Source organism: Eretmochelys imbricata, chromosome 11 (assembly GCF_965152235.1).
Source record: "Eretmochelys imbricata isolate rEreImb1 chromosome 11, rEreImb1.hap1, whole genome shotgun sequence".
Classification (NCBI taxonomy): Eukaryota; Metazoa; Chordata; order Testudines; family Cheloniidae; genus Eretmochelys; species Eretmochelys imbricata.
Window position 1 is genome coordinate 77,563,767 of NC_135582.1, and position 15,263 is coordinate 77,579,029.

At 47.9% G+C, this 15,263-nt stretch overlaps 1 pseudogene; it reads right to left on the bottom strand.

The window, feature by feature from the left end:
* Positions 1-488: 488 nt before the first annotated feature.
* On the bottom strand, positions 489-11,129 carry LOC144271883 (zinc finger protein RFP-like; annotated as a pseudogene).
* Between the last annotated feature and the right edge of the window lie 4,134 nt (positions 11,130-15,263).

Sequence of the window (15,263 nt, forward strand, 5' to 3'; positions counted from 1 at the left end):
AGTGGTAGATATGCTGGAGGGCAGGGATAGGATACAGAGGGACCTAGACAAATTGGAGAATTGGGCCAAAAGAAATCTGATGAGGTTCAATAAGGATAAGTGCAGGGTCCTGCACTTAGGACGGAAGAACCCACAGGAAAGGGAGGATATTGGAGAAGGGGCAAAGAAGAGGGATGTGTCAGCCCTCAGGGGAGAGGTTTTTCTGTTCATCACTCTGAATATAACATTAAAAAGGTCAACGAATGCCTATGAAAATGCCAGGATCAGTGTTCAGGTGTTTGGATGTTGGTCAGTGCGAGTGTTTCTGATCATTGGCATGGGCACGAACTCAGCACTAAGGTTGGCAATTGGCTTCAGGATTGTTTGTCTGACTTCAGCTTGGGATCTCCTTAGCATTACATGCTTTTATTTTTAGGGCTGTGTATGGCATGACCGCTGTCAGTTTGGCTGATTTTATCAACATATTTTTGTGGGAATTTTCTCATAATTTAAAGATAGTCTCCAGCTGAAATCTCACCCAATCTGCGTGACCCTAGGGATTTCTCTCTTTTTGTCTCCAGTTCAGATGGCAGAGTGGCTGGAGGGGCAAAGGATAAGAAAGATGAGCTTTCATGCTGTCGTATGTGTAACCGCATTCTTATTCTAAACCAATATAACTGTGTTTTAATTACAACCAAAAAACAAACCGAGGCACAGACACACACTTAGGGCTTTAATATCAATATAAACTAGTCTGAAACCTCCTTTTTCCTCTTTTATTCAGACGTCTCACAGCAATGGAGTCAACTGTCATTAAGCCACACAACCACCTGTGAGATGCAATCTCTAGGAGAGATATCCTTTCCCCTCATCATCCACCCCCCAACCCCAGCTGGTTTGTCTCATTCACCAGTTGCATTGTGCCATAACTTAGACCCAGATCCTGCAAAAAGTTTAGGGCGAAAGTAGCTTTGCACACTTTGGTCTCTTTGACATTCATGGGATGTTAAGAATTTGCAGTCAGGGCTCTGAATTGTAAACTTTTTGGGTCTATTTACTCAGCACTCTGCAGAGCTCAGCGCAATGGGGCCCTTTCCCCTCCATAGACTGAAATATGAATAATGATAAAATTATTTTATAAGTGGGGAAATCTGAGATGGAAGAGGGTCAACTCAATGGGCCAAATTCATCCTGAACTGGCAAAGGGATAGAGAAGGCCAATCTGTGACTCCCCTATTTAGTGGCTTCAGAGGGCAGTGCAGGCACAGGCTGGGGAAGTCCTGAGATCCAGCTAGAGAATCACCCCTAATTCATTGGGCCCGACAGGCTTTGCCAGCTCTGTAACTGGGAGAGATAAACTCAAGGGGCACAATTTAGGCCATTTGGCTAAATTTGGACCTTAATGTTGTGACCTTTGGTAAATCATGAATTAATTTGAAACATCCTGATGCCTGGGCCCCTGCTACATCTGCTCAATTTCTCTACTTTCCACATTTTATTAAATAGATATGTCATCTAATTGGCCAGAGCCCATCTCCTCCCAGTCTCAGAGGCATATTCCACTTTCCCTTCCTAGGTCCTGTCTTAGTACCTTTGAACATCCTCAGAGTCTCCCTAAGAGCAATATATTTCTGGGAGAAATTGCTGAGCCCCTTTTCCAGTTCAGGAGAAATCTCCACTGACTTCTGGAGCTTCCCCTTCTCACACCTGGAAAGAAAAAAATTCACATTCTTATATTTCATTTAGTGATACGTTATAATTTCTTGTTAAAAGGGGAATTGAGTCTCCATGGCCAATTCACTCCCTGGCCTCTATGCTTCTGATGGATAGGAGATTCCAGTGCTAAGTGCTGTAGAAATCTGTCCATTAGGAACTAGACTGATACACCAACTCCCCCCTACCCAGCTCATTCCACACTGGTCTCCAAACAGTCCTCAGGTGGGATCTCTCTTTATCGCAGCAGACCTGGGTTAAATTGTAACCAGCATAGGTGCTGACTTTCCCTCTGCCTGGTGGTGCTGGACCCCCACCCCACCCTGGCCATGTCCCTGCCCTGCCTTTTCCCACCCCGCCCCCATTCCACCCCCTTCCCCCAAGTCCCCGCCACTGCCCCACCTCTTCTCCGCCTCCTCCCCCAAGCATACCGTGTCCCTGCTCCTCCCCCTCCCTCCTGGAGCATCCTAAGTGCCGCCAAACAGCTGTTTGGTGGCGGGCCGGTGGCAGGGAAGCGCTGAGAGGGAGGGGGAGGAGCATGAACGTGGCACACTCGGGGGGGGCATGGGGACCTTGGTTGTCAGTGGGTGCAGAGAACCTGCTAATTTTTTCCCATGGGTGCCTATGGTAACCAGTACCTCAGCACTCCTATTCCGTCCCCAGAATCCTGAGCCAGCAAGTCCCCCAGGGATGTAGCATCCAATTCAATAGATAATCCCAGACTCTTCTATAAAAAGGTGAGACTCTCAGGATTAAGTTAATCGGAGATTGGTATCCAAAATGTGACCCTGCCCCACCCATTTTGCTGTGTGACCCTGGGGAGATGTGGTGTTAACATGGTTTCCAAGCTTTTTTCCAGCATAAGAAGTATGTGTGGGAGTGAGAAAGAGCCACGTACCTGCTCAAGGTGCTTCCAATGTCCTAGAAAAGACAGACAGAGAGAGAGAGAGAGAATCTCAGTCCTACCTGAGTCACACACTTGGGATCTCAGGGAAGGGATTTTGCAGATATAGGGTAAAAAGGACAAGGGTCATGGATACACTGAGCTAATGAGGCTTTTCCATTTCTAATATAAAAGTGTCTCTATCTCTTGAAAGAACAATTGTAACTCACATTTGTGCAATGCACACACTGAGTTATGCTGTCCTCTCTGACCGCTTGACCCCAGTGTCCAGGATTCAGGAGCTGTCCTTTTGTTTGGGATCTGGGATGTTTCTCTGACTTGGTCTCACCTGCAGGAATTCACTCGCTGACTCCTGACCCTTCTCCTCCATCTCACTGATCAGCTCACTGAGATGGGAAATCTTCTTAGAAAGTTTAGTGAAATATTCATTCTGTATGTTCACAATCTCCTTGTCCAACTGGTCCAGCAGGAGTCGCTCTTGTTCCTCCAGGAACTGCCGCAGTTGCTGAAATTGACATGCAATTTTCTGCCTCTGGGCCTGGGTCTGTTTCTGTAAAGCAGTAGGGAAAGGGCTGATCAGGGACATGGACGGAGCCTGGGGTCCTTGCATGGAGTGCTGAGTGTGCAGGAGGGAGACTTTCTTTTCAAACTCTAAGACATCAAACACTTGACTATACCTTGTGGGAGACTATGCCCTGTATCCCACGAGGGAGAGGATTTTCTCACACCTTCCCATTTGGCCTCTATCTCTCTTACGGAGATATTTCCATGTGCGACCTGGTCAGGATAGTGTGTTATCAGGGACCTCAGAGATAAGAGACCCCAAGGCAGTGGGATTCAGGACTCAGCACTAGATCTAGGCGAAATTTTTTTGCACTAAACTTTTCTTCAGGGAAAATGCAGTTTTGTCACCTCTGAAATGTTTCATGAGTTCATGTAAATTTGCTGTTTGGTAAAAAATAAATAAAAATCTTGAAAAAATCAAGACATTTATTTCAACTATTTCTTAAGAAAATAGCTTGATTTTTTTTATTTGAAATAAATTTATTAAAATTTCCTTATATTTAATATAATTATATCATTTTAAAAAATGGTCCAGATCGAAACAAAACATTTTGAGTTTATCAAAGTGAAAGATGTCATTTGTCCAAGAAAAAATATTATTTTTTTTATCTGCTCAAAATTTTTTAAAGGTTCATTTTTGGTTCTACCCAATTCCCCGCCCCCCGTTTAAAAAAATCCAGACAATGGAAAGTTCTGTTAGGTTCCCAGATCGCCACAGAATTACCTTGACAGAGAAGAAAAGAAGGAAACAATTCAATAAAAACGTACAGACTCAGGCATCGAGCGCTGCACTGGATACGTTCAGTTCACCTTGGGAAGATTTTCATCGAAGCCACAAAAGCTGGAAAGTGATTCATTGATTGAAATGAAATGATAGACTGTGAAGAGGAAGACGTTACCCTTCTCTAGGGAGAGGGTTTTACAGGCCCCCCCCATAGGCATCTACACGTACACACACCCACACAGTGTCCCAGGATCAGGGATCAACTGACAAACGCTCACTTTCCCCAAGGCCACAAAGGACTCTACCTACAGACACACCTCACGCCTCACGTCAGTGTGTAAAGGCCCCACCAGTACCGGAGGCTGCTGGGCAATGGACGCAGCACTGCCAGGTTGTGGCTCAGAGGCAGCCTCATGGGATTTAGAATTTTTTTTTTTAAGGGGAGCCCAAACCAGCTGCTCCGGGAGAAGTCTCGAGAACGCCAAGTATTCCAGGACCACTGAGGTGGGGTGAGCTCAAGCCTGGGGACAGTTTTTGGGCAGTGGTGCTGAAATGCTCTTTATAGGGGGGTGCTGAAGGCGGAAGCCATGTATCTGTGTTGTTACCACTCCTTCAAGCCCAGGGGCAGCACCCCCAGAACCCCTAGTTCCAGCACCTATGTTTTTTGGGGGGAAATAAAAGGGAAAAAAACAGCGGGGGTGGGGGGAGGTGGCCACTCCCCCTGGAGTGCTGCTGTGAGCAGCAGAAACAGCTGGTGGAGTCTGGCGGGAGGCTTCCCAGTGCTGGGAGAGAGAGAGAGGCCAGCAGTGAGCCAGGCAGCGACTGGCACCAGAAAAGAAGGGACGCAGTAAGTGGGGAGCCCGTGGATAGGGACCACAGTGGCTGAGATGCATCGTCGCGGGGGTGCCAGGAACAGAGCTGAAGCCCAGTTCAGGAGGAACAGGAAAGACGAGGGTAATAGGAACAGTAGGGGAGCCACCAAAGGGACAGTAAGAGGAAAGAATGGCAGGTGGGGAAAAGAGGGAAAGTAAAAGGAAGAATAGTACAGTTAAACAAGAGGAAAAATAGCTGGAGTTTCTAAGGCTATGTCTACACTGGCAATTGAATGACTAAATCTTTTGTCTTTCAGAGGTGCTAAACCCTCTCCCCCCGAAAGACAAACGTTTTGTTGCAGCAAGTGCCAGTGTGAACAGCACGTTGTCGGCAGGAGCGCTCTCCTGTCAAAAACGCGAACGCCGCTCATTGGGGGTGGGAGTATTTTGTCGGCAAAAGAGCCAACAAACAGCGGCTACGCTCCCCGACTTTTAGTGACACAGCTGTGTTGACGTGGCCATGTCACTGAAAGCTATGTAGTGTGGACAAGGCCTTTGCAATATAAGAAATTATTCAAAAAGCATTGTTCTAAAAACTATGAGAAAAGTAACGTAAGAAGGAAATATGAAGGAAATATGGTGTAATAAAGGATAAAGTGTAATTAAAGAGAAACAGACTTAAGAAATAAGGAGGAAGTGAGCTGTAGTGAAAATAAGAAAATAGCTAGGACTGTAAAACAAGAAATCCTTACCGTGGCCTAAGGTGTACAAGGCGAATGACAGGAATAGGGAAATGAGCACAAAGGGACTGTAAACCAGAGAGGAGCAGAGGGATAATTGTTCAATTAAGAAACCAACACACGGCACCAAGGAATACCTGTTTCTATTTAGGCTGCAACACAAAACAGTAAACAAAGAACTTTTCCTCCAAACTCTGGGCTTAGAGAGGCTGAAAACTGAGAAGTGAACACGTGTCCCTGGGGCTTATGTTCTAGTGCATTGGATTTTCTAATTCAAAATTCTGTTAGTTCATCAATGTAAATTGTTCCCTATAAAGTGAGTTTAATTAAACTAACAGTCGTTAATACACAGTAGATAAGAACAATAGTTTAAGGTGTAAGCCTAAGTAATAGTTCCTGCTAAAACAACTCATTTTGATTTACTTGTGATTATTCCCCACTTAACTGAATTCTGCTTTACCCAGGACTGAACGGCCTCCATCCAGCTCATTACAAATGCAGGTGAAAAATGACGGGCACCTACCAGATACTCCTGGCTCCTCTTCTCTCCAGTCACTTTAAATCCCAGAAACTTTTCTCTCTCCTCCCTCAGTCTGCAAATGGGCCTGGATCTTTTCCTGAACAAATGGAAATGTTTTGGGTGGTTTGATTTTTATTTTGATAGATCAGAGTGTGAGTGGGGGGGGGAACCTTTTCAACCCCTATCAAAAACAAACAAATAAACAAACAAATGACCGTATTGATGACAGGACAACCAAGCAGGGTTATGACATCAGCGAGACCAAGGACTTTAAGTCATATTAATATTCATGGAGCCTGGGAATGTTTTATATTTGACCTCATGTCTCCCCTGATTTACACCAACATGAAACTGGGGTCACACCCTTGGATTTTCTTTCACGGTGTGAAACAACCTGTTTTGGAGAAGGTTTAACTGACAAAGTGACAGCAATCCCAGAAGCCTGCCGGGTGAGAAATCTGGGCTGGGATTCTCAGCGGAGCCCAACTCCCACTGACTGTAAGCTCTCAAGCCTTGTGGATGGGACTGGCTGGACGGGACTGGTCGTAGTAGGGCAAACCCCATTAGACGTTCTGGCTTTTGTTGAGAACGGTTGGGCTTGGTCCGAGCTGTCCTGAGCCCTTCCCGTGGCAATGCCGCCTGGGCAGCTATTCCACAGCTCCCAGCAAAGCTGCCAGCAGCAGCGGGTTCTGGCTCTCACCGGGGGAGAGCAGCGTGAGGACCAATGGAGCCACTGTGGTTGGTCCCTCAGACTGACGCGGGGCAGCCCCACCCAGGGGTTAGCTTTGCTGCAATCACGTTCAATCCCAAAGAGATCTGACAGGAACCGGCACTGCCTGGAGCCCTCTTGTGCAGGAGCTCAAGGTGCTCAGGGGCCACCCCGTGTTCAGCCCAGCGAGCTCCTCTAGTGCAGACCAGCAACGTGGGAATTCAGAATCCCAAGGAGAAACTTCATCTCCTTGCTGGGCCTAGGACCTTTATCAAGGTGTTGTTCCCTCCTAATGGCCACACTTCATCACTGCTGTGGAGGCAGCATGACCTAGAGATTAGGGTACTGGACTGGGCGCTGGGAGACCTGGGGTCTATTCCCAGCTCTGCCACTGAGCTGCTCGGTAACCTTGGACAAGTCCCATCCCCTTGTTGTGCCTCAGATTCCTCTCTCACCCTCTGTCTGTCTTATCTACTTAGAATATAAACAGGCCAGGGATTGTCCCTCACTGGGTTTTGTGCAGGGCCCAGCACAGTAGAGGTCGGATCTTGTCTGAGGTCTGTATGTAAGTAAATAATAATAAATACTATGATACAAATAGCAATAACCACAGCTTGTAACTCCCCCTTCTCCAGTCTGAAGGCAGCACTCTCACACAGACTGGCCTGCAGCTCTTGTGATTTAAACCTCACTCCTCATTTAGCAGCTTCAGTTCTGCAGAAAATTGCCTTATTTCACCAGTGGGAGGCAGTTTCGAAAAGGATTCGGGATTTCAGATGAAAGATCCCACATCAAACATCTGTATGTAAAGTCTTCATCTCTTGCCCGGCTTGCCACACTGCCCCATCATTTACCCTTTACAGCATCTCTCATACAATGAAGGCTTTACAAAGCAGAATGATGCCGTTATACCTGTGACTGTCAACATGTGATTAAATTAACTGGTAATTAAACCCAAAGCTATAACTCATTAAACTTGACAGCAATTCCTTACCTTGTACTCCTCTGCAGCCTCCTCTATGGGAACGACTGTGTGATCTCGGTGAGCCCGGGATCTGTCACACGCTAGGCAAATGGGAGTTTGATCCTCTTCGCAGAACAGCTTGAGAGGCTCCTGGTGTTCCCCACACACCCTCTCCCCTCCTGCATCCTTTATTACCTGTAAACTCAGTTGTTTGGTTATTTCTATGACAGCTGCCAGCTGCCTCTTCGGCCTGGGATTTCTCTGCTCACAGTTTGTCTACACTGAGGGTAGGTGATGGCTATACCTGATTTCTCTCAGCACTGGATGATGCAGGCTCAGCAGAAATTGTGCCCCCGCTCCAGAGTGACAGGTTCTCTGAAATACTCCAGACAGACGGGACAAGAAGCTTCATGCTGGAGTCTGCCCACGGGGTTCTTTCTGGCCATAACTCCCTCTGTGGAGAGCTGGACCCAGCCCCGTGGGACAGGAGTCACCACTGCGGCTGAGTGTAGGGTGGGCTCAGCTCTGCAATCCCTCTCCCCCCAGGGTCTCACCTGTGCACTAAGCCCACCACTCATCTACCACCTTCCCATGACCCTCTGGCAGTTTCACAACCCACCATTTGGGATCCAGTGCCAAGGGGGTATCAGCGCCCTCAGCCCAATTCTGACCTCCCTGCCAAGCCCCCAGCAGGGAGGGGAGACTGGGCCATGGACTCCTCCTCCTGCCTGCTGCCATTCCAGCACCTAAAACAGTCTAGATTGAAAAGTATGGGCACTTACACGCTGCACCGAGGAAACGGGCAGCAAACAGACTATCGAGATCACTTATATACTCAACCATCCCTACGAGTTCCCCACTCCCACTCCAGGCTGTTTCTTTATCCACCTGCTGCACATGGTCCTGGTTTTAGACTGTGAGCTCCCTTTGGTTAACGTGTCTGTACAGTGCCTGGCACAAGAAGCCCCTAATCCCTCACTGGGACTCGTAGATGCTACTGCAACGGGAAACCAGTGCATTCTATTAAATATTGTTATGAATGTCAACACAGAAAATTGTATGGGCACAAGGCTTGCACACCGAAATCTATGGCCAAAATTCCCAAACTGATATCCGCAGGACGGGGACTCTTTCCCTGTGGCCCTAGAAGATGTGGACAGTTGACAATGCTGGTCACAGGGTGGCTGGCCCTTGAAAGGGAGATGGGTCTCAGCACTACCTGTGACATAGACAGCTCTCCTACACAGGTGGGGACAATGAAGAAGGACCAGTGACCAGGAGTGGGTGGTGTGACATTGCACTCCATATTTTTATGAAAATATGCTGATGACTATAAATATGACATAACTGGAATTTGCTTTATGCTAAATATGCCATGTAACATATCTTTGCAAAGGTTATGATCTACTGAATAGATTCATCCTATTTGTTTGCATGTATCTTTTCTATGTCTGAATTTAGGGAAATAAGATATGAGTGGCCCATCAGCAAACATTTAATTAACAATGGGCGTTGGGAGACGCCAGTCCACACCTGACCTTTCCTGGGAACATTCAAATTAACATGTAAACAATGGTGTCCGCCTGCAAAAAGCTGACTCTTTCATGGACATGTGACTTGCCCATGTGGCTACAAACTCCATACTGTTGCTGTGATTTTGCAAAGGAACAAAGGAGTTTCCGCCCACAAGAAAGAGAATATAAAAGGCCCTGCAGCCCCTCCCTTTTGTCTTCAGCTGGCTCAAGGTTGCTGGACCCAGGCCATAAACTACAGCTTTGGTCTGAAAAGGATTGGGCCCAGGCTAGGAAAGAATCTGGTCTGTGAAGTATGCTTATTGGAACATCTTTGAGGGTGAGATATAACCTGTAATCAGTTTCTTAATGTATTAGGCTTAGACTTGTGAATTTGTTTTATTTTACTTTTGTGACCTTCCTTGCTCTGTCTGTTATTACTTGAAACCATTTAAATCCTACTTTTTATACTTAATAAAATCACTTTTGTTTATTAATAAACCCAGAGTAAGTGATTAATACCTGGGGGGAGCAAACAGCTGTGCATCTCTCTCTATCAGTGTTATAGGGGTCGAACAATTTATGATTTTACCCTGTATAAGCATTATACAGAGTAAAACAGATTTATTTTGGGTTTAGTCTCCCAGAAAGACTAAATATTGTGTGCTGGGAAAGTCCCTGTTAACTGAGAAGCCCCTGGGCTGAGGGAATCTCCCTCTCAGTAAACTGCAGGGGGGTGTGGCCCAACCCCTTGGTCTGTGCTGGAGCTGACTGGAGTGTCTTAACTCAGCAAGACAGGAGAGAAGGGGTACCTTTTCTGGCAGGGGGGTTGTTCTCAGTGGTATCCCCAGCACATCGAGTGACCGTCACGAGGGGGTCTCTGTGACTGAACCCATCACAGGTGGGTTATGTGCTCCAATCAGGCCTGGGGTAGCCAAAACAGAGGCCTATGGAGGGCCAGAGGGAGGAGGTCTGTGTAAAAGACAGAGGAGGCCTTGGACCTTCTTCAGGGTGATAAGGCCAAACTCCAGACAAAAAGTCCTGGGAGTCCCTGCTGGGAGAGCAGGGGTGTTATTGACCACAACCCTTTGTGGATTGTTTCTGGGAACCTCAGAGGGAAACTGAGGCAGGGCCTCTGCAGAGCCACCCTGGGCCATGAGGGGGCACGCTGGAGGCGGTGACCCTGCTACAGTGCCCTATTGCTGTGCTGATCCCTCCCACCCAGTCCCTGCTTCCTGCAATCCCACCCCTGATTTTATCAAACAGACTTGCTAGGGTCTGTAGGATGGGAGCACCACTTCAGTGCCCCCGCTAAGTCTCATGAGGGTGGGGCTCCCTTTCTGCCTGCGTGAGCAGTTCTGCAGGGAAAGCGTGATGGGGATGTGTGCCCAGAGGACAGCCTCAGCAGCATCCTACTGCTTCCTTGGCCCCAAGAGGGGAGAAGCAATGAAAGGGAGTTTGTGTCTCTGGGATGTGGTGGGAGGGGCAGAGCAGGTGAGTTTCCCAAGGCTCTAGCTATAAAAATGGTGGTTAGTCAGTAAATTCCTACCTTGAATTCTTCAGCAGCAACCTCCTCTGCAGGAATCACAGAGTGATCTCTGTGCTCCTTGGATTTGTCACACACGACACAGATGAGGATTTTATCCTTCTTGTAGAACAGTTTCAGAGGCTCCTTGTGTTTCTCACACAATGTCTCTGCTTCTGGTTCTTTCACTGACTGCAACCTCAATTCTCTGACTGCTTCTGCAACATTCCTGAGCTTCTTGTTAAGTCTGAGGTTCCTCTGGGGAAAGGCCTCTCTGCACTGAGGGCAGGAGACATCTGTATCCAAGCTCTCCCAGCACTGGGTGATGCAGGCTCTGCAGAAATTGTGATCACAGTCTAGAGATACTGGATCTTGAAAATACTCCAGACAGATGGGACAGGTCAGTTCATCCTGGAGAGTTTTTGCTGGATTTGCAGCAGCCATGACTTCTAGTGCAGGAAAGAGACATGAGAGGAGTTGAGTTTCACTTCCCGTGTTCTCAGAAATGGGCTGACTGAACTTGGCTTAGTCATTGGGCATTTCCTTTCTGGGCACAGTCTCGTATTCTTTGGTTTTTGCGGATTGCAGAGTAGCTTTGAACTAAGTGTGATGAGTCCAAACTGAGACTAACTCTTCCCTTTGTTAACCCAGAAATCCATAGCGTAGATACCCCATTGCCCTGCGATTTCCCTTGTCCTTTACTCACTCATGTATGCAAATTAGAGCTGGTCAAAAAAAAAAATTCTAATGGAACAATTTTTCTGTTGGAAAATGTTATTTCGATTAAATCAAAACTTTGCATGGGAATGTGCCAACTTTGATTTTCTTTTTTTGTGAAGCATTTCAATGAAGTTAAATTGTTCCCTTTTTGATTTTCAGTTTGAAGCAACTTTGTTTAATAAAAATGCTTGTTGTATATTGCATTATCAATTATAAAATGAAATAGTCAAAATCAGAATATAACATTACAATGTATCGAAAATAAATATTTAAATTGATCCCAAATTATTAACCTTTGTTTGGTTTTGCAGGAAGTTTCTCTTTTCTTCTTCTCCTTTTTTCTTTTGGATTCAAAATAAAAATGGAATTTCCCCCAAAGGGAATTTCTGGTTCCTGCAAAGCTCTAATGAAAAGCACCAACTCCTTCTACATCTTCATAAATGATCTGGAGGATGGTGTAGATTGCACTTATAAGCAGAGACAGGGTGGGCTCCACCCTGACATCTGGTGGTGAGGTGTGGCAAGTTGTGGAAAAGAACTTCAGGGGCTGATCTCATTTGCATAGGCACACCCACCCCACCTAGAATGAGGCCATAACTGCCCAAATGGTCACTTTGGCTGCTGTGGGATCCCCAGTGTCTCTGTTATTGGGGCGGGAAGAATAAATTGTTAGTACCCTGATTATGGGAACTGTGCTTGGAACTGTACTTGGCCTTTTTGTTATGATGGAGGACTCACCATCAACTGAGTAGCACTCACTAGGCAAGGGATATGGGTTCCAAAACTCTGTGAATTGAGAGAGACTTGAGACAGGTATTAGTGCCTGGTGGTGTAGGCGCCTCTGTGAGGGCCTGAAGCACCAATTGCACCTCTGTGTCTCTCCACTGTGGAATGTCAGAGCTAATTCTGGGTCTGTTAAGAGTTTGTTACAGGTACTGTGCTGAATTCACTTCAGCCTTATGGTGCACCAGCACTAAGGCTCCCACTACTATGAGCTGAAATCACTGAGAGCTGAAATCACTGAGCACGGTGTCAAGTAGTGGGGAGCCGGAAGATCTAGTGTGCAGCGGAGCTGGCCGTGAGACGGCGGTGTGTTCGTGAGACGGCGAGCTGAGCGGAGCCGGTCGTGAGACGGCGGTGTGTTCGTGAGACGGCGAGCTGAGCGGAGCTGGTCGTGAGACGGCGGTGTGTTCGTGAGACGGCGAGCTGAGCGGAGCCGGTCGTGGTGGAGCGGAGCAGAGCCCTGTGGGGCAGTCAGCTTCAGGACACGTAAGGTGCCCCTTACCTCTTCCCCCCCCCCACACCCAGGCACATTTCGGCCAGACTGGGGAGTAACACTCTGCAGATGAACTTTTGAACTCCGGGGCTGGACTTTTTTTTGGACTTTGAGTGATTTGTGGATTGCTGGACTCAAGAGACGTTTGGGTTCTGGGACTCAAGGGCCTAAGGGAAAGGATGTGGCCCAATTTTTCTGGGGTGGGTCGGTGTTCATGGTTTGGTTAATGAACACTAGTTGTGGTGTTTCCCCAATTTAATGCTGATATTGTTTACCTCATGTTATTAAAGATTCTCTACTACACTGAGACGCCGTGCTTGCGAGAGGGGAAGTATTGCCTCCTTGAGGCGCCCAGGGGGTGTGTAAGATTTTCCCAGGTCACTGGGTGGGGGCTCGAGCCAGTTTTGCATTTGCTTTAATGAGAGGGAACCCCTGTGTACTGAACCCGGCCCTTGCTGCTATCAACTTGGCCTGGCAGAAGGGTTACATTTTTGGGGGCTCGTCCGGGATCGAGACTGGGTCAGTACCCCTCGCAAGCACATCTTAGGTGAGTCATTAAATTGGGAAAACCCAGAATCTGGTTGTTGTTGTTTTGATCTGTTATATTTGGGAAAGAAATTACAGTTTGTATAATGGCCCTACATTTGCTAGAGGATTGGTGCAGGGGGATGAATATTAACCCTAGGAACTGTGTCCTGGTGACCAGGGTGCCGGAGGCATTCGATGAAGGCTCAATAGAGCCTGCCTTAAGGGCATCCACTGAGTACCTGAGTAAGTGTAAAATGCGTGGGCGCATGTTTGTGAGGGAGGACGGAGATTTTGCTGTACTGTGTGAGCTGCCGTCGGCTGTGGACCCTCTACAGGTTCCAGGCACGATAGCAGTGGAAGATGGTGAGTGGAAGGTAATAACTACTGGGAGCCAGCCCTCACCAGCTCCTGCATCTGAAGTGGAGTTTTTAAAGAAAATGTCAGCCTTTTTGGGGAAAGAGGGGAAGACCTTGGCTGATATGCCGGGTCTGTTGGGCCTTGACCCAGGAGTCCCAACCCGGGAGGCTGCTCCATCACCTGATGAGTGGGTGAAGGCTTTGGGGCAAGCATTAGAGAAGGTTGTGCCACCCCACCCTGAGTCAAGCCCCTATCGTAAACTGAGGTTGTTTTCTGGGGGTCCCACCCCAATACCTGGGGAGGAAGCATTTGAACCCTGGCTGGAACACACCACTGAAATGCTGCAGGAGTGGGCAGTACCTGATGCTGAAAAGAGAAGGCGACTAGTAGAGTGCCTCAGGGGGCCAGCCCTAGATGTGATTCGCACCCTGAAGCTCAGTAACCCTGGGGTCAAGGTAAAGGACTGCCTAGAGGCCCTTGATCATGCCTTTGGGAGAACCGAGGGCTCAGAGGATGTTTATTGCAAGTTCCTCAATGCCAGGCAACAAAAGGGAGAGAAAGTTTCTGCCTACATACAGAGGTTGGAGAAATTATTACAGAGAGCCATCATGAGGGGAGCAGTAGCGGTTGAGCAAATGGACCGGACTAGATTGGCTCAGATTGTGAGGGGAATTCAATATCAGAACCCAATCCTTCTCCACCTTCGATCAAGGGAGCGCCAAGACAATCCACCGGGTTACTCTCGACTGATAAAAGAGGTCCGAGAGGAGGAAGAGAGGCAGGCAGCTGGTGAGGTTTGGGAGGTTCAGCCACACCAGGCAACTGCCACAACATCCATACGAACGCCCAAGGCGCTGATGGTGAATCCTCAAGAGGAACTTACCCAACGAGTGCAGGTCCTGACACAGAAAGTGGCTGAACTAGAGAATACTATCGATTCAGCAAAGACTTCAGCGTACAAGGAACCCCCCATTACCACGGTCCAGAAGACTACATTTAGAACCTCTGCCCCACCCCGGCAACCTGGGAAAGGGCAATCCTTCTTCTGCTACCGGTGTGGCCAGGGTGGGCACATTGCTGCCAGGTGTCAGAATGCAGAGAATCCCCCGCTAGTATACCAAAAGCTGAGGACCACCTGGGGAAAGTCGGGAAACGGCCCCAGGGCCTGGGAAGGGAGCTGCCTAGGCCTGCAGGGTTTGGAGGCTCCACTGCGAAGAACCATGCCACCCGAACCCCACCAGGATTGATAGGACCTCGAGCTGAGGTCACTGTAAAGGTTGAAGGGACAGAATGTAGAGCAGTGCTTGACACGGGATCCCAAGTGACTATCATATTCCAGTCTTTCTACCAGCAGATGCTTATGCATCTGCCTATACAGCCCTTGACAGGGCTTGGCCTGTGTGGTCTCAGCATGGATGAATACCCGTATCAGGGGTATGTCATTGTACACCTGGAATTCCCAGAAGAGATCGCTGGGGTAAGACAGGAGGTGGACACTGCAGCTTTAATATGCCCTGACCCTAAAGGTGTCTCTGATGCGTCCGTGCTGATAGGGACCAACTCCAGCCTCTTTAAGGTACTTGCAGATTACTGCAGACAGCGAGCAGGGGACCAATACCTGAATACCTTAGTGATACACACACGTTGTGCTGCAGCCTACAGAAAAATTGAGGACACAAAAAGAGTGATGCCTGATTTGCCGGTGGGAGCACTGAGG